The 26,592-nt window shown below is 43.2% G+C and overlaps 1 non-coding gene across 1 annotated transcript; it reads right to left on the bottom strand.

The window, feature by feature from the left end:
• Positions 1-12,908: 12,908 nt before the first annotated feature.
• Positions 12,909-13,015, bottom strand: LOC120881229. Its single transcript, XR_005725258.1, has one exon. It is a non-coding gene; the product is annotated as a U6 spliceosomal RNA (small nuclear RNA).
• Between the last annotated feature and the right edge of the window lie 13,577 nt (positions 13,016-26,592).

Raw genomic sequence — 26,592 nt, 5'->3', positions numbered from 1 at the left:
GGAACAACAGACTGGTTCCAAATTGGGAAAGGAGTATGTCAAGGCTGTATATTGTCATCCTGCTTATTTAACTTATATGCAGAGTACATCACAAGAAATGCCAGGCTGGATGATGCACAAGCTGGAATCAAGATTGCTGGGAGAAATATCAATAACTTCAGATATGCAGATGACACCACCCTTATGGCAGAAAACAAAGAAGAACTAAAGAGCCTCTTGATGAAAGTGAAAGAGGAGAGTGAAAAAATTGGCTTAAAACTCAACATTCAGAAAACAAAGACCACAGCATCTGGTCCCATCACTTCATGGGAAATAGATGGGGAAACAGTGGAAACAGTGTCAGACTTTATTTTGGGGGGCTCCAAAATCACTGCAGATGGTGATTGCAGCCATGAAATTAAAAGATACTTACTCCTTGGAAGAAAAGTGATGCCCAACCTAGACAGCATATTAAAAAAGCAGAGACATTACTTTGCCAACAAAGGTCCATTTAGTCAAGGCTATAGTTTTTCTAGTGGTCATGTATGGATGTGAGAGTTGGACTATAAAGAAAGCTGAGCACCAAAGAATTGATGCTTTTGAACTGTGGTGTTGGAGATGACTCTTGAGAGCCCCTTGGACTGCAAGAAGATCAACCAGTCCATCCTAAAGGAGATCAGTCCTGAGTATTCATTGGAAGGACTGATGCTGAAGCTGACGCTCCAATACTTTGGCCACCTGATGTGAAGAGCTGACTCATTGGAAAAGACCCTGATGCTGGGAAAGATTGAAGGCAGGAGGAGAAGGGGACGACAGAGGATGAGATGGCTGGATGGCATCACCGACTCAATGGACATGAGTTTGGGTAAACTCCAGGAGTTGGTGATGGACAGGGAGGCCTGGCGTGCTGCAGTCCATGGGGTTGCAAAGAGTTGGGCACGACAGAGTGACTGAAATGAACTGAACTGAACTGATTTATCTGTGTCCCAAGGGTGGTTAAGAGGCTGATTCAAGAGAAAAGAAAAGGGAGGAATTAACATTTACAGAGCTCCTTGTATTGTTATGTGTTCCTCAGGACAACTCTGTGTGATGCATTTTTTTATGACCATTTATAGATGAGCAGCTTCGCCAGTGGCTCAGTGGTAAAGAATCTGCCTGCAATGCAGGAGACACAGGAGACCTGGGTTCAGTCCCTGGGTTGGGAAGATCCCCTGGAGAAGGAAATGGCAACCCACTCCAGAATTCTTGCTGGAAAATCCCATGGACAGAGCAGCCTGGTGGGTCGCAAAGAATTAGACACGACTGAGCACACACACCCACCATAGATGAGAAGTCTGAAATCAACAGCAATGGTAATGAGCAAGGTTCCGCAGCTGGAAAGTGGCAAAGGCAACTCTGGAACCCAGGTTTCTAAGTTCAGGAATCCAATTGGCAACTTATTCTGTGGTGGTGCCTCTAGACAAGAAAGAGGAAAGAGCCTGTAAGGAAATCGGGCTAAAGAGAATTGCAAGAAAAAAATTGGTAAAGAATCTGCCTGCAGTGCAGGAGACCTGGGTTCGATTCCTGGGTCAGGAAGATCCCTGGAGAAGGAAATGGCAACCCACTCCAGTATTCTTGCCTGGAGACTCTCATGGACAGAGAAGCCTGGCAGGCTAGTCCATTAGGTCACAAGTGTTGGACACAACTTAGAGACTAAAGCACCACCGATAGTTTATTTTACCACAGGACAGGTGGGACAAGATGCAATCTTGTCTGAGAGGAACTTCCTGGAGAGGGTGGCATTTGATTCAGTCCCTTTAGAGTCACATACACACTCTTTCTCTTTTTAATTTTTTATTTTGAGATCATTTCAGATTTTCAAAAAAGTAACAAAAATAACAAAAAGAATTACCATTGGAGAGGATGTGGAGAAAAGGGAACCCTCTTGCCCTGTTGGTGGGAATGTAAGCTGACACAGCCACTATGGAGAACAGTATAGAGATTCCTTTAAAAACTAGAAATAAAATTACTATATGACCCAGAAATCCCACTACTGGGCATATACCCTGAGGAAACATGATTGAAAAAGACACATGTACCCCAGTGTTCACTGCCGCACTACTTACAGTAGTTAGGACATGGAAGCAATCTAGATATTGCATAGAAGTAACATAGGTTGTTGATATTTCTCCTGGTAATCTTGATTCCAGCTTGTGCTTCATCCAGCCTGGCATTTCACATGGTGTACTCTCTATAAGTTAAATAAGCAGGGTGACAATACACAGCCTTGTCATAATCCTTTACCAATTCTGAACCAGTCCATTGTTCCATGTCCAGTTCTAACTGTTGCTTCTTGACCTGCATATCAGTTTCTCAGGAGGCAGATAAGGTGGTCTGGTATTCCCATCTCTTTAAGAATTTTCCATGGTTTGCTGTGATCCACACAGTCAAAGGCTTTAAGCGTCGTCAACGAAGCAGTAGATGTTTTTCTGGAATTCCCTTGCTTTTTCTCTGATCCAACAAATGTTGGCAATTTGACCTCTGGTTCTTCTGCTTTTTTAAAATCCAGCTTGCACATCCGGGAGTTCCTGATTCAGGTACTATTGAAGCCTAGCTTGAAGGATTTTGAGCATTACCTTTCTGGCATCTGAAATGAGCAAAACTGTGCGGTAATTTGAACTTTATTTGGCTTTGCCATTCTTTGGGATTGGAATGAAAGCTGACCTTTTCCAGTCCATGGTCTGTCTACATAAACAATTTTATTTTAAAAATGCATTACAAAATTCACGGCCCACATGAAGTATAGTGATTTAATGATGGAGATTTATTATAATGGATAAAGAAGAGGTATTTATTTATTGTTTCATTGGTGCATATAAAGGTTCTTCATAATGTCCAACTACCACCTCTTCCTGTTCACATCCCAAAACCACTTTTTCATTTTCTTTCCTGTCCACTATTGCCAAATGCACTGTTTTCAGTTAATTTCCTATCTCCCACTTTGAGAAAATTTATCAACACATAATTACTCAGGACACTGGGCTCCTCAGAACTATTTGTATTGAAGGCCACAGCTCTTCTTGCCTCTGCAGCTCCGCTACACCACTGACTCATGACGTTGCATAATTCACCCTGAGGTCTGTGAATACTGGATTCCAACTATTCTCAAAAGTTATTTCTGTGCTTTGTTGATGAGGACCTGTTACCCAGCCTATGCTGGAAAATGTGAGCCATCATTCATTTCCAGATCATGCTAAGTTTACCATTTGGGATCACATAGTATAAACATTGGAGAAGGAAATGGCAACCCACTCTAGTATTCTTGCCTAGTGAATCCTATGGACAGAGGACCCTGGTGGGCTGCCATCTATGGGGTCGCACAGAGTTGGATATGACGGAAGCGACTTAACAGCAGCAGCAGTATAAGCATAAAACAACACATCTTCCACCCATTGTTTTCTCTTAAAGTTTTTAGGTTATAATCACTGCATTCCTAGAATGTGACCTCTTTCAATACTGACCAGATCCCCATACACTGGGTTGAATAGTGTCCCCTTATAATTCAGACCACCTGGAACCTGTGAAAAAGAAAGAAAGATAGTGCTAAGTCATGTCTGACTCTTGTGATCCCATGAACTGTAGCCCACCAGCCTCCTCTGTCTATGGGGTTCTCCAGGCAAGAATACTGGAGTGGGTTGCCATTTCCTTCTCCAGGGCATCTTCCTGACCCAGGAATTGAACCCAGGCCTCCTGCATTGCAGGCAGATGCTTTACTGACTGAGCTACACAGGAAGCCCCAATTCAGTGTTGTCAGAAGTGGGATTCTGTGGCTGTGACCTTATTTAGAAATAAGGCTTTTACAGGTGTAATCAAGTTAAGGTAAGGTCACATGGGATTACCCTAAATCTGGTAAAGTGAAGTGAAGTTGCTCAGTTGTGTCTGACTCTTTGAGATCCCATGGGCTGTAGCCTACCAGGCTCTTCCATCCATGGAATTTTCCAAGCAAGAGTACTGGAGTGGGTTTCCATTTCCTTCTCCCGGGGATCTTCTCAACCCAGGGATCGAACCCAGGTCTCCCACATTGCAGGCAGACGCTTTACTGTCTGAGCTACCAGGGAAGCCCCCCAAATCTGGTAAAGGGTCTTCTTATAAGGAAAGGGAAATTTGGAGACACAGACACACAGAGGATAACACCATGTGAAGACAGGCAGAGATTGGAACAAGCCATCTGTAAACCAAGGAACACCAAAGACTGCTGGCAACCCAAAAGCTGAGAGAGAAGCACAGATCAGACTCTCAGTGTCTCCAGGAGGAACCAAACCTGCTGACACCTTGATTTCAAGGCTCTGGAGTCCAGAACTGTATGGGAATAAAACCCTAAGTTTATGATAATTTGTCACAACAGTCCTAGGAAATGAACATGTCCTGCTTTCTATTGATCCCAGGACTTCCCTAGTGGCACAGTGGTTAAGAGTCTGCCTGCCAACACAGGGGACGTGGGTTCGAACCCTGCTCCGGGAAGATTCCACATGCTGCAGACCAACTAAGCCTGAGAGCCGCAAGAACCGAGCCCGTGCTCAGCAATAAGAGAAGCCACGCGATGAGAAGCCCATACATAGCAACAAAGACCCACCACATCTAACATAAATTTAAAAAAGAAAAAGATTGATCCCAGTGGGAAGGATACGTGAGGAGCCTGTGGGTGGAGCGAGAAGCGAGGAATGTTTATGCAAGAAATGTTCAACCCTTGTCCAGCATGTTTTCATACCATCCTGAAAAGGTGTGACATCACCACCTCAGCTGGAGGTAAGAGAGGACATTGATGAGAAAAGCCCATAGGCATTGTAAAAAAGTGGTCTCAAAAGCCATCAGAGGAAATGGCCGCTGATGCCACTGGAGGACGGGCTGACCTATGGCACAGAGCCTACTGCAGGTGCAGGGTGACTGGACCGCGTGCCAGGGTAGGGACGTCTGGAGTAAAGGATGCCCGCCACTAGGCCTGCAACCCTTGGGTGTATAGATCAGCAGCAGCACCATGGTCTGATTACATAAGAATGAGAGCTGTGTGCCAACCCATACATATGGCTCAAGCCTAAGGGTCAGCAGTGGACCATCAGTTGCCCAGGGCCCCAAACTCCTCCTGTATCCATAAGGGTCACCCCAAATCAGCATGTCTACACCTTTTGGGTGGCCCAGTCTCCCATGAATCCACAAACAACTACTACAGTGGTCAGGAGTAGCTATCCATCATCAGGCCACCCTCCCAGAACCAGAGTCTGGGCCTAGCAGGGATGACTCCAGACATAAGTCCTGGAGCCCTTCCCACGCCTGGGACAGAAGCGTCAGAATGGGCTTGAAGGGGAGACACAGGGTCTGGAGCAGTCACAGGTTCTGGGCTGGGCTGGGGGCAATGTGCCTAGCTGATCCCAGGCCCAGGAAGGAATTCTGACAATCTCAGTGAAGACATTCCAAAGCCCACGGCCTTCTGAAGTTCAAGGATGGAACAGGATCTCATTCGTGTGGGCCTGCAAGGACTCCTTCCTTGACCGAACTTTAGTCAGGCTCCTCTGAGCCTCTTCTCAATGAAGCCTTGACCTTGGTCCTCTGAGTCCAGTTTTAGCCAAGAATCCTGCTAAGCCTTGATATCTGATCATCCTTGCTATCTAATCAAGTTCTTCATCTCCCATCCTTGATATCTAAGTCCTTGGTCTGCCTTTAACAAGAAGCCCATTAGGCCAGTTTAGCAAGAATGCCCTTACTCTTAATATGTAATCAAGTTACTATTAGTCATTTCCCACCCACTGACCCCATGTCTACATCCCCAGCTCTCTGCTGTACTTGAAGTTAAGCTCAGTTCTGTACTGAATTCTCTGTTCCCCACTACAGTAGCTCAATTAAATTTCTTGCCTTTCTTTAGTAAGTATTAGGTGAAAAAAAAAAAGTTTTTTCTGATCGAAGGCTGGGACTGATTTTATTCAGGTGCATTTCAGGGTTCTGTTTGTGTCTGTCACATGTTTCACACAAGTGAGTTCATATTACACATATTATCTATAAATTGCTTTTTTTGTTTGGCAATATTTATTGCCTCTATTGAAATCAGCAAATATTCATTTAGTCAATACTTTTATGATTAAAAATCGTCTCTTTTAAATTTTCAGCTTTTACTATTACAAGCAACCCTACAGTGAACATCCTCAGAGCTTCATCTTTGTGCATATCCTTACTTATTACTTTCTAAAATGGAGGTATAGTTGATTAGCAATATTATATTAGTTTTGGACTTCTCAGGTGGTCCAGTGGTTAAGAGTCTGCCTGCCAATGCAGGGAACATTGGTTCGATCCCTGGTCCAGGAAGATTCCACATGCCACGAGGCGACGAAGCCTGTGCTCCACAACTGCTGAGCCTGCGCTCTAGAGCCCTCAAACGGCAGCTGCTGAAGCCTGTGCACCCTGGCGCTCTTGCTGCCAACAAGAGATGCCGCCTGGGTGAGAAGCCGACACATTGTAACTAGAGAGTAGGCCCCACTCAGTGCATCTGGAGAAAGCCCACACACAGTAACAAAGACCCAGCACAGCCAAAAAGTTCCGTTAATCAATTTTTTAAAAAATACAAGAAAATTTTAAAAATATATTAAGTTTTCAGTGTACAATTTAGTGGTTTTGTGGATGACACTCCATTTATAGCTACAAAATATTGGCTATATAGAAATATATGTTGAATAACATATTCTTGTAGCTTATTTTTTTTTTGTAAGTAGTAGTTTGTACCTATTAAATCCCTAATCCCTACCTTGCCCTTCCTCCCTTCCCTCTCTCCACTGGTAACCACTAGTTTATATCTGTCAGTCTCTTTCTTATTTGTTATATTTACTAGTTTTATCTCATATTTTAGATTCCAGACATAAGTAATAACCTACAGTATTTGTCTTTCTATGACTGACTTATTTCACTAAGCATAATATCCTCCAGGTCCAGCCATGTTGTTGCAAATGGCAAAATCTCATTCTTTTTTATGGTTGAGTAGTTCTCCAGTGTGTGTGTGTGTGTGTGTGTGTGTGTGTGTGCCCGTGTGTGTGCGTGTGCAAACCACATGTTCTTTATTCATTCATCTGTTGGTACTTAGGTTACTTCCATATCTTGGCTATTATAAATCAGATTGCTGTAAATTTTGAGATACATTCAACTTTTCAAATTAGTTTTTTCATTCTCTTGCATACACACACACACACACATATATATATACACACACGCACCCAGGAGTGGAATTGATGGCTCATACTGGCTGCACCAATTTACATTCCCTAAAACAGTATATAAGGGTTCCCTTTCACCACATCCTTGCCAACAAGGATGGTCTTTTTGAGGATGACCATTCTCACAGGTATGAGGCGAGAGCTCATTGTGGTTTTAACTTGCATGTATCTGATGATTAGCAAAGTTCAGCATATTTTCATGTGCCTGTGGGTCATCTATATGTTTTCTTTGGGAAAATATCTGTTCAGTCCCTCTGCCCGTTTTTAAGTCAGGCTCTGTGTTTTTGAGATTGAGTTGTGTGAGCTGTTTTTATATTGGGGGTATTAACCCCTTAGTGGTCATATCATTTGCAAATTTTTCTTCCACGAAGTAGGTTGTCTTTTCATATTGTCAATAGTTTCCTCAACTGTGCAAAGGTTTTAAGTTTAACTTGGTCCCATTTGTTTATTTTCACTTTTATTTCCTTTGCTTCAGGAGATAGATCCAAATAAATATTGCTACAATTTCTGTCAAATAGTGTTCTACTTATGTTTTCTGCTAGGAGTTTTATAGTATCCAGTTTTATATTTAGGTCTTTAATCCATTTTGAAATTTTCTGTATATGGTATTAGATAATGTTATAATTTCATTCTTTTACATGTAGCTGTCCACTTTTCTTGAACCCTGGGTCAGGAAGAGCCCCTGGAGGAGGATCTTCTCAGGTGGCACAGTGGTAAAGAATCTGCCTGCCAATTCAGGAGGCCTAAGAGAAGTCGGTTTGATCCCTGGGTCAGAAAGATACCCTGGTGTAGGAAATGGCAACCTACTCCAGTATTCTTGCCTAGAAAATTCCATGGACAGAGGAGCCTGGTGGGCTACAGTCCGTGGGGTCACAAAGAGTCAGACATGACTGGGCATACAATGCAACACAACATTTGTAGATGGTGTCAGTTTTAATATTTCCTTTCCTGTGTGGATTCCTTTTACTTCTTTTTCTTATGTGAGTCCTGTGGCTAGAACTCCCAATACTATGTTAAATAAAAGTGGTGAGAGTGGGCATCCTTGTCTTGTTCTTGATCTTTGAGGAAATACTTTTGGCTTTTCACTTACCATACTTTCTTATATGGTCTTTATTATATTGAGGTATGTTCCCTCTATGCCCACTTTCCGGAGAAGTTTTATAGCAAATAAATGTTGAATTTTGTCAAAGACTTTCTCTACCTCTGTTGAAATAACCATATGACTTTTTCTTCAGTTTGTTAACTCAATGTATCACATTTTTGATTTGTAGATATTGAACCATTCTTGCATCCCTAAGTTAAACCCTTTTGATCATGTATTTTTATGTATTACTGGATTTGGTTTCCTGATATATTTTTTGAGAATTTTTTAAAATCTATGCTCATCACTTCCACTTTTCACTTTCATGCACTGGAGAAGGAAATGGCAACCCACTCCAGTATTCTTGCCTGGAGAATCCCAGGGATGGGGAAGCCTGGTGGGCTGCCATCTATGGGGTCGCACAGAGTGGGACACGACTTAAGCGACTTAGCAGCAGCAGCATCACTGATATTGGCCTGTAATTTTCTTTTTTGTGTGATATCTTTGGTTTGGTTTGGTACTAGGGTGATGCTGGACTCACAGAATGAGTCTGAAAGTATTCCTTCCTCTGCAATTTTTTGAAATACTTTGAGAAAGACAGGTGTTAACTATTCTCAAAATATTTAGTAGAATTCACCTGAGAAGTCATCTGGTCCTGGACTTCAGTTTCTTAGGAGTTTTTTTAATTGCTGGTTCTTTTTTTTTTTTTTAACTGATAATTGATCTGTTCATATTTGGTTTTTTCCTGATTCAGTCTTGGATGATTGCACATATCTAGGAATTTGTCCATTTCTACTAGGTTGTCCATTTTATTGGCATATTCTTGTTTGTAGTAATTTCATATGATTTTCTGCATTTGTATAATTTCAGTTGTAACTTTTTTTTTTCATTTCTGAGTTCAGTTCAGTCCCTCAGTCATGTCCAGCTCTTTGTGACCCCATGGACTGCAGCATGCCAGGAGGCTTCCCTGTCCATCACCAACTCCCAGAGTTTGTTCAAACTCATGTCCATCAAGCTGGTGATGCCATCCAATCATTCATCCTCTGTCGTCCCCTTCTCCTCCTGCCTTCAATCTTTCCCAGCATCAGGGTCTTTTCCAATGAGTCAGTTCTTCACATCAGGTGGCCAAAAGTATTGGAGCGTCAGCTGCAATATCAGTCCTTCCAATGAATATTCAGGATTGATTTCCTTTAGGATGTACTGGTTGGATCTCCTCACAGTCCAAGGGACTCTCAAGAGTCTTCTCCAACACCACAGTTCAAAAGCATCAATTCTTCAGTACTCAGCTTTCTTTATAGTCCAACCCTCACATCCATATATTACTACTGGAAAAACCATAGCTTGGACTAGACGGAGCTTTGTTGGCAAAGTAATGTCTCTGCTTTTTAATATGCTGTCTAGGTTGATCAAAGCTTTTCTTCCAAAGAGCAAGCATCTTTTCATTTCATGGCTGCAATCATAGTAATTTTGGAGCCCCAAACTATAAAGTCTCTCACTGTTTCCATTGTTTCCCCATTTATTTTCCATGAAGTGATGGGACCAGATGCCATGATCTTAGTTTTCTGAATGTTGAGTTTTAAGCCAACTTTTTCATTCTCCTCTTAAGAGGCTCTTTAGTTCTTCACTTTCTGCCATAAGAGTGGTGTCATCTGCGTATCTGAGGTTATTGATACTTTTCCTGGCAATCTTGATTCCAGCTTGTGCTTCATCCAGCCTGGCGTTTTGCATGATGTACTCTGCATAGAAGTTAAACAAGCAGGCAGATAATATACAGCCTTGGTGTACTCCTTTACCGATTTGGAACCAGTCTGTTGTTCTATGTCCTGTTCTACCTGTTGCTTCTTGACCTACATACAGATTTCTCAGGAGGAAGGTAAGGTGGTCTGGTATTCCCATCTCTTTAAGAATCTTCCACAGTTTGTTGTGATTTGGGCCCTTCCTCTTTTTTCCTTTATGAGTCTGGCTAAAGATTTATCACTCTTTTTTATCTTTTCTAAGAACCAGCTCTTAGTTTCATTGACAGTTTTTTTTCTTTTTCCTTTTTTAGTCTCTAATCCGTTTATTTCTGCTCTGATTTTTGTGATTTATGTCCCCTACTAACTTTGGATATTGTTTGTTCTGCTTTTTCTACTTTCTTTAGCTATAGAGTTAGGTTGTTTATTCAGATTTCTCTTATTTCCTGAGGTAAGCTTATATCACTATAAACTTCCCTCTTACACTGCTTTTGCTATGTCACATAGATTCACACTATTGAGTTTTTGTTTTCATTTGTCTCCAGCTGTTTTTTTATTTCCTCTTTGACTTCTTTGGTGATCCATCCGTTGTTTATTTAGCCTCCATATGTTTGCATTTTTTGCAGTTTTATTATATTTGATTTCTATAAGTGTTGTGGTTGGAAAAGATGCATAATATGATTTCAGTTTTCATAAATTTATTGAGGCTTGTTTTGTGGCCTAGAATATCCTTAAGAATGTCCCATATGTACTTGATAAAAATGTGTATTCTGATGCTTTGGGGTGGAATGTTCTATATGTATCTAGAATGTTCTTTATGTATCTGTTAATCCATCTGATATAATGCATTATTTAAGGCCACTTTTTCCTTATTGCTTTTCTATTTGGGTGACCTGTCCATTGATTTCAGTGGAATGTTAAAGACCTTTACTATTATTGTGTTACAGTTGGTTTCTCCTACATCCATTAATATTTACTTGACTTATATACTAAGTAGTCCTATGTTGGGTCCATTTAATTGTTATCTCTTCTTAAATGGATCCCTTGATCATTACATAGTGTCCTTCTTTGTCTCTTTTATAGCCTTTATTTTAAATTCTATTTCAGATGATTTAAGTAGTGCTACTCCAACTTTTTAAAATTTACATTTACATGGAATACTTTTTCCTATTCCCTCATTTTCAGTCTGTTTGTGTCTCTAAATCTGAAGTGACTTTCTTTTAGGTAGTATATGTACATGTCTTGTTTTCTTTCATTCAGCCACTATATGTCTTTTGAGTAGGGTATTAAGTCAATTTACATTTAAAGTAACTTTTGAGACATGTATGCTTATTGACATTAATTATTTGGGGATTGCTTTTCTAGTTCTTTTCTGTTCCTTTCTCCTTCTTTACTTTCTTCCCTTTTGATTTGATGACTATTTTTGTGTTCTGTTTGAATTCCTTTTTCTTTTCTGTGTGTGTATTATAGATTTTTGGCTCTGATTACCATGAAGTTTATACATAGCAATCTATATATATGTGTGTGTCTGCGCATGTGCGATTGTTTTAAGTCGCTAATCACTTAGTTTTAAATGCATTTAAACTCTTATCGCCTCGTGATCTCTGTTTTTGACATCATATTTTGCATCTTTTTGTTTTGTGTATTCCTCAACTGCTCATTGTAGACACAAATGATTTTACTCTCTTCTTTTAACGTTCCTACTAGCTTTGTACATGGTTGATTTACTACCTTTACTCTATATTTGCCTTTACCTATAAGATTTTTCTTTTCACAATTTTCATGTTTCTAGTTGTGGCCTTTTATTTTTCACTTAGAGAAGTTTCTTTAACATTCCTTGTAAAGCTAACTTGGTAGTGATGAACTTTTTAGTTTTTGCTTATCTGTAAAACTTTTGATCTCTCCAGTAAATCTGAATAAGAGCTTTGCCTGGTAAAGTATACTTGGTTGTAGAATTTTGCCCTTAATCACCTTAAATATATCATGCCACTCCCTTCTGGCCTGCTGAGTTTCTGCTGAAAAATCAGCTGATAACCTTGTATGTGACTTGTTGCCTTTCCCTGGCTGCTTTTAACATTCTCTCTTTATCTTTAATTTTTGCCACTTTAATGACAATGCATTGATGTGGTCCCCTTTGGATTGCTCTTAATTATTTCTTGAGAATAAATGTAGGAAATGAAATTACTGGGTCAAAATATACACACATTTGTGAGATTAGATGCATGTATGTGCTCAGTCACTCAGTTGTATCTGACTCTCTGTGGCCCCATGGACTGTAGCCCACGAGGCTTCTCTAACTATGGAATCTTCCAGGCAAGAATACTGGAGTGGGGTGCCATTTCCTACTCCAAGGGGTCTTCTTGATCCAGGAATCTCCTGCATTGGCAGGCAGATTCTTTACCACTAGCGCCACCTGGGAAGCCCTAAAGATTAGATAGCTATTGTCAAATTGCCTGCCAAAATAACATACCAGTGTGCATTCCTGCAGTACCTAAGAGAGTCTAAGAGTTCACTATACAGAGAGTAAATAAATGGGAAAATATCAGTTTAATTAATAATTTCAAAATGTGGATTAAAACAGGAAGCTTGGCAAAGATCAATTATTTTTCTTTTAATGTATCAATCTAGATGTCTTTGCCAAACTTTTTGTTTTAATTTAAATTTTTAAATTATTAATGGGGCTGATGTTTTTCCATAAGATTTTTGGCCATAAACATTTTTCCTTTTTTAATTGCTTATTTGTGCACTTGGCCCATTTCCTAATGAGTTGTTCATTTCTCCCTCTATTTTTATAACAGCTCTTCACATAGTGAGGATATTCGTCCCTTGACTGTCTCATATATTACAGATATTTTAACCACTTTGCCATTAGCTTTTTTTAAAAAAAATATGAAACACTTCATGAAGTCGTGTGTCATCCTTGCACAGGGGCCATGCTAATCTTCTCTGTATTGTTCCAATTTTAGTATATGCGCTGCTAAAGTGAGCACAGCTTTTAAATTTTGTTTGTATTGATGTCTTTAATATTCTTGATTACAAAGGAATACATCATCTCTGTACATCTCTAATGATCACAATTATACCAGGTTAAAAAAATTCAATCTACCATCACATCCACAAAACAGAAGAATTTTACTTTTCTCCCCAGAAATAACCACATTTAATAATTTGTTAATGACTTTACAAACCCTTTCTATGCATTTCTGTTATGGTTTGTTTTGATGTGTAGAGGTTTGTTTGGTAGGTTCTTAGTTACTTATTTTTGGCTGTGCTGCATCTTCACTGCTGCGTGGGCCTTTCACTAGTTGTGGCAAGCAGGGGCTACTGCGTAGTTTCAGCGAGCTGGCTTCTTATTGTGACAGTTCTCCTTGTTGCCAGAGCACAGGCTCTAGGGCCCACAGGCTTCAGAGGTATCAAACCCGAGTCTCCCGCATTGGCAGGCAGATTCTTTACCACTGAGCCACCAGGGAAGCCTTGTGTTGATGTATAGAAGTTTTCAACTCTGATTAGTTATTCACTTCCTGAAACTTGATTAAGACGTTATCTACTCTATGACTTTGGCATATTAGAAACACCTTTCTGATTACAAAGTATGCACAAATATTCACCCATATTTTCTCCCAATGTGTTTATGGTTTCACATATGTATCTTTAATGAATCTGGAACATACTTTGCTTTTTTCCAAATACATGGACATGACGAGTACTTTAAAAAAGAAAGAAAAGCACATCCAAGAACAAAGGGAAATGTACAAAGTTAAGAATTTGCAAAGTTGCTCAAGAAATAGGAGTATGGTATAGCTGTAATACAGAAGACTGGCATGGGAAAAATAGAAGATACCACTGGAAGAGTAGGTAATTTAAGATCAAGGAAGAATTTGAGACTGAAGGCAAGGAGGCCAGGAGGAAGTCTGAAAGACCGGGGGACAGGAAGTATCTAACCAGAGCCATCCTTAGAGCAACGTGAACAGGTGTGCCGAGGCAGGGAGATGTGAGATGGCTAGCGCAGAGGGTCAGGTGCCCATAACTAAGATGTAAACTGGATCGGAGGTAGTGGGGACAGAGAGGAGGTGATGATTGCTAGATACCCGAGACAGTCCAGAGGACTTGATAGGTGGCCGAATATAAAGAAGGGAGTCCGCTGTGTGGTCATGAGGACAGACTGCTCATCGTTTGGATGGGGTTGTTCTGCTCTACACAGCTCTTCTCTCTCTGTTTTCTCAAGTAGGTTGAAGAGGTTTTCCCTTCTTCATTTTACAGATGGGAAAACCAAGGATGGGCAGGACAGGACTTGCCCCAGAGAGTCAGGCCCCTTGTGGCCCGATCTGGGTGGAAATGCAGGCAGCTGGGCTCCGGAGCTCTGTTATTTCTCACTGAATATGGGCTAACTCGCTTCACCCGTGTGCACAGGTCGGGGGCGAAGGGGTGGGTGATGAGGGTGCAAGCGCCTGTGTGTCCATGTGTTCCATGGGCATGTGGTAGAGGAGTGTAACACACGCACCCGCTGGGTTTCTCTCCCAGGAGCTGGTGATGGGCACCAGTGCTCTGGATGGCTTCCTCTTCCCAAATAAACATTCATATGACACAATGTCTGCAAGCTCAGAAGATTTCCTGTCTCCATTGGGCCAAATCCCTGCCTGCTGCAAGCCTGGAGCCATTAGAACTCTCTCCGGCCCTCTACATCCCTCCACCCTAAGTCTCCAGCTCCAGGACTCATGAAACGCCATGAGCTCACTATGCCTGGCCTGCTTGGCACCAGCTACATGAAGAGGCTGGACATTCTTCTGCCAAAGAAAACCCAGTGGCTGGGCCAGCAACCTGGACTTTCTCCAACAGGCTGGTTCCGCCACACTACACATCAAGGTTCCCTCCCCTCCCAGGCATCTGCTACTACCATCACAGCCCCAATCTAAGGAAACTAAATAGGCCCCACCTTTACCAAAAAGGGAGTCATGTTTCCCAGGGGCTATTACCTTCTCTCCCAGTTGCAGAATAAGCCAGCAACAGTGCACAGAGGGAAAGGAGGCCTGACGGTCTTTAACCAACAGTAATCTATTCATTCTTTGAGGCCCAGTTGATTTGTCATTCACTCAGTGACTTCTCACCCAAATTTCACCCAAAAGCACTAATTAATTGCTTCTCTGGGCCTAGACGGCATATTAAAAAGCAGAGACATCACTTTGTCAACAAAGGTCTGTCTAGTCAAGGCTATGATTTTTCCAGTGGTCATGTATGGATGTGAGAGTTGGACTATGAAGAAAGCTGAGCACCAAAGAATTGATGCTTCTGAACTGTGGTGTTGGAGAAGACTCTTGAAAGTCCCTTGGACTGCGAGGAGATCCAACCAGTCCATCCTAAAGGAGATCAGTCTTGGGTGTTCATTGGAAGGACTGATGCTGAAGCTGTAACTCCAATACTTTGGCCACCTCACGCAAAGAGCTGACTCATTTGAAAAAACCCTGATGCTGGGAAGGATCGAGGGCAGGAGGAGAAGGGGACGACAGAGGATGGGATGGTTGGATAGCATCACTGACTCAATGGACATGGGTTTAGGTGGACTCCGGGAATTGGTGATGGACAGGGAGGCCTGGCGTGCTACGGTTCATGGGGTCACAAAGAGTCAGACTCGACTGAGCGACTGAACTGAACTGAACTGAACTGAACTGGACTGAACTGAACTGAACTGAACTGGACTGAACTGGACTGAACTGGACTGAACTGGACTGAACTGGGCTCCTATAGCAAGTGTATGCAGTGTTATTATAGCCTTCGTTGCCTCGGAAGCAAATAGGTTCCATCTTTTGTGCCGATTCTGATTGATGGGTCGTGATTACCTGATGGCCATGTCAAGAAGGATGCTGAGGCCATATGCAAACCAACAGGAAACTTGCCATCCCTCTTTAGGAAAGGCAGGTGCCGTGGGTGGCAGCCAGGTACCATGCAACTATGTCTGCCAACCAAGACTGCCACATTGCATTGCCCTCCATCCCCATAATGGTCTCCAGTCACCATCTGAGCAGTTTGGGGACAGGACTACATTTGCTCATCTTTGTATCTCCAGTGCCTAGCACCATGCCTGGCTCTTAGTAGGTGGTCAAGAAATATTTTGCTGAGTGAATAGTTGATTTGAAGTTTCCATAATCTTCCCATAGAGTGAAGAAGAAGATGAATCCACTCTGGCTGTAGACAAGCAGGAATTAGGTAACCTTGACCCTCCCTCCAGCTCACGGGGAGGCCACTCCTCTGGACATTTGAGTGTCTCCAGTAATCTTATAGGAATCTTACTGTCATCATGCCCAATAAGGCCTTGTCCCCAGTCTTCACATTAATAACTTGAAGTTAATGCACAGTGTACCGAGCAGGTTGGCTCCCATGGGCATTTAATAATTCCTGATCAAACGAATTAATGTATCTTCTACTGTCTACCTGCCACTTCTTCTGTTTACAGGAAAGTGCGCCACCCACTGTTCACTTTAACATCTGGTAGCAAATGAATCACCAGGTTACATAGTTGCGCTTTGTTGCCTCTTATCAAGCAGTGTCTTAATTGAGTTTATGAATAGTAACTGAATCACAGAATTTTAAATTGGAATGCACCAAACACTTTCAAGCTTATTTTAAAGCTGAAGAAACTTAGACGCTAATTATTGACAGAGTTGCTATCCCCTCTCATCACTTCACTTTTCATTCATTCACTCAATAATTTTTTTAGAGTGAACATTTAACAAAAAACATGTATTATAGGTAGTTTTTGCAAGAACACAGAGCAAACTGTACTTCCTAATGTTTTGATATCTCATTTGTATTTCTGTGATCTTTTAGACAAAACCAACTTTATGTACTTTTTGTGTATAAATGTTTGTAACTCCTTTATTTGTAATAGAAAAAAACTAGAAAAAACTCAAATGTCCATCAACAGGTGAAAGAATAAGCAAATGCCTGTGTATCCATGCAATGAAATACTACTCTGCAACTAAAAGGAACATATGATTGAAACATGCAACAAAATTGATGAATCTCACAAACATTCTGCTGAGTGAAAGAGGCGGGAAGCAAAAGGATGCATGCTACATCATTCCTTTTATATACAATTTTAGAAAAAAACAAACTGTAGTGAAAGGAAGCAGGTCAGTGATTACCTAGAGTTAGGGGTACTAGATAGCAAGAATTAATATAATTCTAAAGCAACTAACAGCATGCTATAGGTAAAACTACAGATAAACAGATGAGTAAAATAGACAAAAAAGAGTTCTACACAACCATTAACTTGCTTTAGGGCAGAGGCACTGCTACTATTACTGCTCAATGGTGGAAAGATAATGCTTGGCCAAGCGGATTTCCATATGCAAAAATTAACCTTGACCTCTAGCTCACATTATATACAAACTACCTCACATCACACACACAAACATTAATTCTAGAGAAAAATATAAGAGTTTTTTCATTATATTCAAGGAGACAAAAAAGATAAAATAGAGTGAAAGGATTGGCCAAATTGGGAGAAGATATGTATATATTCTGACTAATATCCAGAACATATAAAAAGCTCCATTATCAGTATGAAAAAGACAAGCCAATTTTTTAAAAAATAATGAACATGCAGAATAGACATACAGAAAGGTGCTCTCGATATCATTATGAATCAGAGCTATACATCTACACTTTGCCTCTCCCAATAGAAATGACTAAAATTTAAAGTACTGATAATACTGTTAGTGAGAATGTGAAGCAACTTCAACTGACACACTGATGGCAGAATTGTAAATCTGATGCTACCACTTTGGAATATACTTTGGCTCTGACAATGCACATCCCTGTAAAATTCTGTCAAGGAGTACACTTGCAATTTGTGCATTTTCCCATCTGTAAATTACATCTCAATAAACAAGAAAAACCATAAAAATGAAAGAAGATGAGGCAATAGGAGAAATTCAAACACAAAATGTATATTTGGCCATATGAAGAAATTAGTACTAATTCTGTAGGCGTGAGAATTGCATTGTAGTCATGTAGACAAAACTAACTTTAAATGTTGGTAAAATTAGCAGGACCACCCACCAGGTTCACTCCAAATTCCTCCCCTAACCGTACACACCCCTCTAGTAAGAAATTTACCAGCAACCTAATACGTGTCTTAACCAAGTATCACCTGTTGTGCAAAAGAGGTAGAAAACACAGCCCATGCCCTCCAGGTACTTTTCTCTGCAACTATCTAGAGCCTTAATAGTCTCTGTAGGTTGTCAAGGGGCTTCCCAGGTGGCTCAGTGGTAAAGAACCTGCCTGCCAGTGCAGGAGATATAAGTGACCCAGGTTTGATCCCTGGGTCAGGAAGATCCCTTGGAGGAGGGTACGGCAACCCACTCCAGTATTCCTGCCTGGAGCATCCTATGGACGGGCTACAGTCCATCAGGTCACAAAGAACTGTTCACAACTGAAGCGACCATGCATACATACACATATGTGTGTGTGTGTATAACGAGAAATATAAATTACGTACACATTTGTAAACAAAAAGCACTCAATATAATCCCATCCCCTCTTCAGCACTCCTGGGCTCAGGAACAAAGCCCTGACAGACTCAGGGTTTACTGAGTTTTGTGGGGTATGATCACACTGAATCGCCTTAGGAAGCATAGATTCTGAGTCCTTCCATACAATTTTGGAAGTACTTCTGTGTCCATTTTTACTGCAAACTTTTGGCTATCATTTCATTTTGCTTGTCTTCCTGCTTTTCACTGTTTTTATCTGGGGCTCTTCAAGAAAGCCACTCTGGGTAAACCCTTGGCCACTGTTTTCCTCCAGCCTTTCTCTGCCTCTTTTCCTTTAGAACAGGTCATTTACTGGATCCTCCTGAAGACAAGCATCACGGGCATTGGATGTGTGTTCATAACAGATCTCAGACTTGGTTCAACGTTCTGCTGTAGCTGCCCTGACACTCTTAGTAACTTTGTCTTTGAACTTGTATGTTATAAGTTAACATCCAATGGGGCAATGGAGACTGGGCATGAGAGGGGAGATATGGTAAGTATGTGTCCTCTGCTCTTTGCTCCCATTTACATGTAATGTTAGCTGGACCCACTGTGCAGCTCCATGACACGCTCAGCTTGCCCTCTCTTTGTGTCTGGCTGAACTCCCATGTATATTGCAGGCCTACAGGAATTCTGTGCTCACATGCCATGTCTGCACTGCTACAACAGCCCTGAGAGGCCACTCTTTCCATTCGAGCCAGAACTTGCTTCACATACAGAAAGACAACAATGGCAATTCTAAGAAACACAAATGACCAAAGAACCAATCATATCCATTTTTTTTTCACGTTGCATCTCTGTATTAGTCAACCAGTTCTGCAGAAAATGCTGACATATAAAGAAAAGAAAAGGCAACCTCAATTCCTTTCCCTTTAAGTCCTTCCTTAAAGGACTAAGTTCAGTCGTGTCCAACTCTTTTGCAACCCCATGGACTATAGTTCACCAGGCTCCTCTGCCCACGGGGATTCTCCAGACAAGAATACTGGCATAGGTTGCCATGTCCTTCTCCAGGGGATCTTCCCAACCTAGGGATAGAACCCAGCTCTGCACTGCAGGCAAATGCTCTACTGTCTGAGCCAGCAGGGAAGACAGAGAATACTGGAGTATGTAGTCTATCCCTTCTCCAGGGGATCTTTCCAACCCAGGAATTGAACCGGGGTCTTCTGCATTGCAGGCAGATTTTTTACAAGATGAACTACCAGGGAAGCCCCCAAATGCTTTTATATTTATGTTTAAAACTGGCTTTGTGTATTCACAATAGCCAAAAGGTGGAGATAACCCATGTGTCTAACCCACGTTCACCCATGAATGACTGAGGACATCTACCCAGAGATGTCTCATAGAGACAGAGGGTAGAGCGGTGTTGCCAGGGTCTGGGAGGAGTTTGCATGAGAGATGTTCACAGTGGATGGTGGTGTTGGCTGTACAACACTGTGAATGTCCTGAAGGCCACTGAACTGTGCACTTAAATGGTTAAAATGGTGTTACATTATGTATATTTGACCCCAATTAAAAGATGATAAGTGAGCGAATGAATAAAAACTGCCACAATATAAAGATGAGTAGCAAAAATCATACTAATCACTTAAATGTTTAATTTATCTTATGATGACACGAACTAGCAAATTCAAAAATAAAAAAACTTGAGAGAGAGCACAGAAGAAAGGAAAAAGCTTTGCATTTTAGGCCCTTTAACTGTGTGTGCATTTTGCACTGGGCCCTGCAGAGTAGGACCTGGTCCTGTCCTCCGCCTCCTATCGTCAGCTCAGTCCCCACGCCCTGGTTCCTTCCTCTGCACCTATATTGCTCACTTGAGAGAAATAGTCTCTCCTTTTCCCTCTTTTTCTCAAAATTATTTCTTTATTTGGCTGCGCTGGGTCTTAGTTGCAGCATGTGGGATCTAGTTCCCTGACCAAAGATGGAACCTGGGCCCCCTGCTTCAGGAGCTCAGAGTCTTAGCCACCAGACCACCAGGGACGTTCCTCCTTTTCTCTCTCATTTCTCTTCCATTCTCATTCTCCTTCCCTCCTGCCCTTCCTTTTTTAACCAAGGGCAAGAGAGTTGCTATCACATCTCTCCACTTATTTTCCTTGACGTATTCACCTCCTTCCTCGCCCCCCTCATCCCTCACTGAGCCTGGCCCAGCATCCTTGGTCTCTGTGGATAACCCATTCCCTCCACTTGCAACAACCCCTTTCTCCTCTTGCATCCTGAAGCCGAAGCCCTTTGTCCTGGAGCCCCCCAGACCACTTCCTCTGTCCTCCTGCCTTCTCCCAGCTTCAGTCACCCCTGTGAGATCCCATCCACTTGGAGCCGACACTTGTTCTTCTCTGGACTCCCCTAGATTCAAACGGGGTCATCCAGAAACACTTTTCTTTAAAAAGAGCAGATGAGCAACCCAAATGTCCATCAACAGATGAATGGATAAACACAATGTGGTCTGTACATACAACGGAATTATTATCCAGCTGTTAAGCGGAAGGAAATTCTGACCCATGCTGCAGCAAGGATGAACCCTGAAGGCCTTATGCAAAGTGAAGTATGTCAGACACAAAAGAACCAGTGCTATATAATTCCACTGATATAAGCTTCCTAGAGCAGGCAAGTTCATCCCAACAGAAAGTGGAATTGTGGTTGCCAAGGACTATGGGGCGGCAGAAATGAAGAATTATTTTTTGGTTCCAGACATGGATGTGGCAAGTACATACAGCATGGTGAAGGTACTTAATGCCACTGAATTGTATACTTTAAAATGATTAAAACAGTAAAATTTATGTTAGATATATTTTAAGCACAATTCTAAAAGAAAGGACAGGTAAGAATGCTAATCTGTGGCCCTATCTCTTTACCATTTCCCTTCTCCACCTAGAGGTATGTGTGTCCTGGGGAAAAGGAAAGATGATTTATGCCCTCAGTTCAAGACTGGACAGGAAAAAAGACAGAGCAAATGAAGGCGAGGATGTGGTGTCATTTATCAAGCTTATGCTGCCAGTTGAAGGGTTGTTTTCAGAGAATCACTTGAGGGCTCTCTGATGATGGCAGAATAGAGCTGGCGATTCAGGGAGGGGAAATGACTCACCGGGTCCTCCCAGGTCGTGGGCGGCAAGGGCAGCGCTGGAGTCGGGGCAGCCCGGCTCCCAGTCCAGGGCTCTCTCCTCTCCACTGAAGCCTCCATGTGGTTGCAGCCATGTGAAGACGGCGTCTGAGTCAGCAACTACGACGAAACGAAGTAGGGACTCTAAGGAAAGTATTCATAGAGGAGCCGTGGGCTCAGCTTCCCAGAACTGGACAGCTACGGAATGAACAGCTACGAAGCGTATAAGGCAAGGGGCCCAGAAGAGGAATCCGGGGTGGACGTCACAGTGCACCAGAGGACACAGTGGCATCCTGGGCCGTGTTTCTCTGGGGGGCACCACTGTCGTTTGGCTCAGGACTGTTCCCGGCATAGTGGGACTTCTAGCATCTCCAATCCCTGCCCTCTAAATTCCAAAAGTGCCCCCTGGTCACTGTGATTACACTATGCACCTGATACATTTTCAAATGCCATCGGCAGGGGGGCATACCACTCCTAGCTAACTTCTGTGGGTCTATGTTTTAGGCCATCTATGCAGGGCAGGGAGGCTTCATGGGCAAGTGACCAGAACAGTCACCTGGGGCCCTTTACTCAAAAGGGCCCCGCGGAAGGGGTTTAATGTTCCAAGGGTACCATCTTGAAATTCTTGATCCTTCTCCCCTTGAATCTGTGGGACTTGGGGCTTCTCTTCTTGTGCAATCCCACCTCGTGCTGCCTTCCCAGGATGAGTTCTTTGCCACCCACCCCATGACCCTGGCATCTCAGACTCTGCTCAGTTTCACCCTCCACACCCTCATCACTTGACCCCATCACATTGGTGGGGGAGGAAGAGGGGTCACGTTCTATATTGCCCTCTACTCCCCAGCAGAGACAAGTCAAGCTCAAGGTTGAGAGCAGGCCCCTTGGCCTCTCCAGACAGGACAAGGCAGTGACCATCACTGCCCTGGGCTGGCAATGCCATGGCACATTTTGGGGTGGCTCAGCAAGGGGCCCTTGCTCACCCTCAATGCAGGTACCCAGCTTCTATTTGGCTGTTCCCTTTTAGGGTTTGCCCGTCTACCTGTGGGTTGGGCGGGTGGAGGCCCATAAGAAGGCAGACTGATTCCCCACTCCCAGCTGGGACCCTTCATTTTGCACTGAACCCACAAGTTATAGAACCAGCTCTGCACAGACAATAGTGTCAGCAGTGGACACAGAGGGGATGATTTCAGAAAATGGTTTGATGTAGACTCCATGGGTTCCCTCGGGGCTCAGTGGTAAAGAATCTGCCTGCCAATGCAGGAGACACCAGTGCTATCCCTGGGTCAGGAAGATCCCCTGGAGAAGGAAATGGCAACCCACTTCAGTATTCTTGCCTGGAGAACCCCATGGACTGAGGAGCCTGGCAGGTCATGGGATTGCAAAACAGTCAGCCACGACTCAGCAACTAAATAACAACAACAACCATGGGTTTTAGTGACTGATTACATGTGGAGGGGAAGGGAGGATTTTAAGACACTCTGCCCCATTTTTAGCCCAGAAATAGAGAAAGATCAGTTTGTTTGAAGGAGGTATAAAAAAGAGGGGAGAAATAACACGTCTATTCTGAAACATATTTATTTTGAGATTATTGTAGAGACATCCAGAAAGCATTTGGAAGTCAAAAGAAACAGATTTGTGAGTTGTATGTGTGTGAATGGTATTTGAAGTTATAGGAACAAGAGAGAAGGGCCAGGACAAGATGTGGTGGCTGGAGGAGGGGCAAAGATGCTGCAGGGACAGAAAGTGAGATTCAGACAGAAACGCAGGCACTGAATTCAGTCACTAGAAAGTCACTAAGAACCTTAGACTGCACTGTCCAATACAATTGCCACTAGCCATAAGTAGCAATTAAAATTAAGTTATGGTTTAACTTAAGTAAAATGTAAAATCCAGTTCCACAAGCCACATTGCATGTCCTCAGTAGCCACAGGTGCCTAGGGCTTACCATACTGGACCACTCAGAATAGAACATCCTCACAGAATGCCCTATTGGACGGCACAGCCTTATAGAAGGTTCTGGGGCACGCAGGAGCAGAGGCAAGCTCACAGTGGGCAAAACGTGGGGAGAGGTGAGGGTGAGGGTGGTCAGTTTGGAATGTAGGTTCCTGATCGCCAACCCCAGAGGCACTGGCTTGCCCAGATGCAGCTGTGAGGTACACTGAGAACTGAAACCTTCAAATGAGATCCTTCTATGGGAAACCTGGTGGAGAAAATTGTACTCTCCAGACTTCTTCATGCAGAACACGGAATTTGGTAAGAATTTCCCTTGGGGTAGAAATTGAGGAGGTGAGTTGGCTCACAGGTGACGTACCTGCCCTGCTGAAGGGGACAGAATATCTTGGGGTGCAGGAGAGGGAGCCGTGCGGAGAGAAGCAGAGTGCGGAGCAGGGGTAAGGGGGAGATGGGCACAGCTGGGCAATGTGCTCGGACAGTCCTCCCTTTAACCCTCCACAGCTTCAGGAAACGTCCATGAAAATCACAAAATCCCGTGTCAGTGGGGTTCTTGTGGGAAGCAGAGAAAGTACAACATTGACCACTTAGATATCACTGGAAGACCACAGAGTCAAGTTCTAGCCAAGTTCATTCAGATCCCCAAGGGGCACCTGTAAAATAGTTTATTCTAAAAGAGTTTAAGATGCAGCTTATTCAGGATGCAGGTTTAACTTTTCCTTGATTTTTAACATGCATCTAAAGAGCAAGCCTGATGTTTTAAAAAATAATAATCAGATGCCTATAAACGTATGAATATCTAAAGCAACAAAATAAAATATTTATTAAACCTGGCTCAGATCTGTCCATCCTCATGCACGTCGGAGATAAGAGCCCTCCAGAGGTGTGAGGAATCCAGAGCCACTTATAGACCTGGAGAGCTTATCAAGGGGGTTTTGAAAGTTATACCTGGGCATTGCCACCTCTTTGAGATGGAAACTTCATGTAAATGGCACTTTCCTTCTGTCTGTGACTGCAGCCACCCTCCCCTCCCTGCGTCCCTAGGGCCCTGTATATGTACCTACTCAGTCCCCTGCAGAGGATCTGAGCCAAGATGGTCTGGCGGGTGTGATGAGCATGGAGGGCTTCAGAGACGTCTCAACCTTGCTGAGGCCTGCAGGCTGGTCCAAGCAGTGCCAAGACTGGACACTCCAGACACCCTGGGCTCACCAATTGCACCCTTCCTGGCTGGCAGGGATGTCTCACCTGCTTCAGGCTTGCTTGGCTCTAAATCAACATCCAACGTTACCACTCCCGGCCTCCAGGCTCGCCAGCCCCCGTTTTATCCAGGGCTTTCGCGCAGACGCAGTGCTGGGCACCCAGGGGGCTCTCAATTACACGCTTGTCAAATGACCGCTGCGAGGTGCTGCGGCTCTTGGGAAGACTTCTTGCCATCACAAACTTCACAGATCAGTTTTCCCCGTCTCACCTATTTATCCTTCGGGTTCTCAGTCTTTTGTCAACCTGAATAAACGTGAGTCTTGCCTCCTCAAGTCACTTGCTGCCTGGAGAGTTCATTTTCGAAGCAAATTAGCAACATTTGTGTTACAGATTCTCACAGCGGAAGCAGTCGGTGGGGCTGCCCTCACGCTCCAGATACTCAGAATCCCACATCCCGCGCACGAAGTGCCCTGCGAGCCCCTTGGGTTTTCACCCGAGGGCTTCTTCTTGGCCCGAGTGCCAAGGAGGTCCGGCCCAGCGGGTCCCGCCCAAGAGGAGCCCTGGAGGATGGGAGCTGGAGGATAAGAACTCTGGCTTCTTCCTGCCTCTGGGGGGGCCCGTGGAAGCTGATTTGTCTGCTACGTTTCCACGGTGATACTGAACCCCTTTCCTTCTCCCGAAATCCACCTTTCTCCTGTCCTTTTTTATTTATTTTTTATTGAAGGATAATTGCTTACAGATCTTCGCTGTTTTCTGTCAAACCTCAACATGAATCAGCCACAGGTCTCGTCTCCTTCTTGCTCCATCCCACTGCCCCACTCTCCCAGCATGGCTTCCTGGGACCATCTCCCGATCAGACTGCTGTACCAAAATCTTGTCTCAGCATCTGCGTCCAGCAAAACCCCAAAACAAACTTCTTTTGATACTGCTTTTCTGAAATTGTTCGTTGTGGATTTTTTTTAAATCGCTTTTATGTTGTGAATTATAATACATTTAAATGTACAGATATTGCATATATCGGTCGATAAATTATCACAAAGTGAATACCATCCAGATGGAGAAATAAAACATTGCCAGTGCCCCAGAGGCCCCCTCTTGCTGACTTCTCTCCCCACTCATCCTCCTTCCTCAGCCAGTCTCCTGGCTTCTAACACCATAGATGACTTCACCAGCTTTTGAAGTTTATGTCAATGCACTAATTCAATATATATTCTTCCAAGTTCAACTTCAATATATATTCAATGTAGAACTTCAGTACATTCAATATATTTTCTTCCATTCAGCATCATGGGTGTGAGACTCATCTGTCTGCTGCATGGGGGCGTAGTCATTCATTTGTGCTGCGTCACCCTCTGCTGTATGCTTAGACCACAATGTACTTATCTGACATCTGTTGATAGTCATGCGGGGCTTTAACCAATTTTTTTTTAATTGCTGCCATGAATATTCTTGCAGATGCACACAGGAGCACAGTTCTGTTGACTCTGTGCACCAGAAGAGACTTGTGGATTAGGGGGCACTTGTGACAGTAAGTGGAGGAAAAGACTTTCTAAGCAGAAAAGCCTCTCTGGATGCTCATAGTGTGATACCACACAGGCAGCTGTGTTCTTACTGTTCCCGTATTATTACAGGGCTACTTAAGGGAACCTGTATTCATTTCCTGGGGCTGCTGTTGCAAACTACCACAAGCAGAAATTTACCTTTCCACAGTCTGGGGCCAGAAGTCAGGAATCGAGGTGTCAGCAGTGCCGGTTCCATCTGGAGGCCCTGACTGGGTATCCTTCCGTCCTCTCCC

This window comes from Oryx dammah, unplaced genomic scaffold, assembly GCF_014754425.2.
Source record: "Oryx dammah isolate SB20612 unplaced genomic scaffold, SCBI_Odam_1.1 HiC_scaffold_22, whole genome shotgun sequence".
Lineage (NCBI taxonomy): Eukaryota > Metazoa > Chordata > Mammalia > Artiodactyla > Bovidae > Oryx > Oryx dammah.
Note: the sequence above shows the minus strand (reverse complement) of the source record. Positions and strands in the feature narration are given on the sequence as shown.